Source organism: Bison bison, unplaced genomic scaffold (genome assembly GCF_000754665.1).
Source record: "Bison bison bison isolate TAMUID 2011002044 unplaced genomic scaffold, Bison_UMD1.0 scf7180017864369, whole genome shotgun sequence".
In the NCBI taxonomy this organism is placed as follows: Eukaryota; Metazoa; Chordata; class Mammalia; order Artiodactyla; family Bovidae; genus Bison; species Bison bison.
Window position 1 is genome coordinate 4621405 of NW_011494941.1, and position 764 is coordinate 4622168.

Below are 764 nucleotides of genomic sequence, written 5' to 3' on the forward strand. Positions count from 1 at the left end.
TTCTTGCCTGGAGAATCCCAGGGACTGAGGAGCCTGGTGGGCTGCTGTCTATGGGGTCGCAGAGAGTCAGACATGACTGAAGCGACTTAGCAGCAGCAGCAGCAGCAGCATCCCATGAATAGGGGATGTCCTCTGGGCTGCTTCCATGCTGATCATTCACATTCTCTCATCAGTCCCCGCACCCCTGTGATCAGAGCCCCTATTTGCAAGAACACTCCTTACAAGCTGTGACCAAAGAACAGAGCAGGAACTAGCCCTTGGAAACTGAGCCCGTATCAGACTGAGCTGTCCAGAGCATGCCTACTCCTTTCACAGCTGCGACTGCCTACTTCACTAGGTCTCAGTGACCTAGATGCAGCTCCCAAGGGACAAAACTTGGGGACTGTCTTGTCTTCCTCATGGAGTTATACTGTGAAGCAAGTTCTTCTCAAGTAGCTTACCACTGTTTTTTTCCCCAGGATCATACCTCCTAGGGAAACTCATGTTTTCTCTTCATGTGGTTCTCTCATAAAGAAGGAGCACTGCTCACAAGCACATTCTGTGTAGACCTTAGCAGGCTCACCTTTCTATTCGGAGAATGAAGAATCATTATTTTTCTTTGTCCCCAGTTACATTCCCCTCACCTGCTTTTATCCCCAACCTTAGGACAAGTTATTAAATGCTATATGAGTTAAAGAACCAATGCTAGTGTCTAGAAGAGTGGACAGAATGTAAGGAGTAGAGTCAGAAAGACATGGAATTGAAACCCAATGCTGCCACTTATC

The 764-nt window shown here is 47.5% G+C and overlaps 1 protein-coding gene across 1 annotated transcript in view; it reads left to right on the forward strand.

The window, feature by feature from the left end:
• NHS (Nance-Horan syndrome (congenital cataracts and dental anomalies)) overlaps positions 1 to 764 on the forward strand; it is a 78163-nt gene that overhangs the window by 64747 nt on the left and 12652 nt on the right. The window lies entirely within an intron of this gene.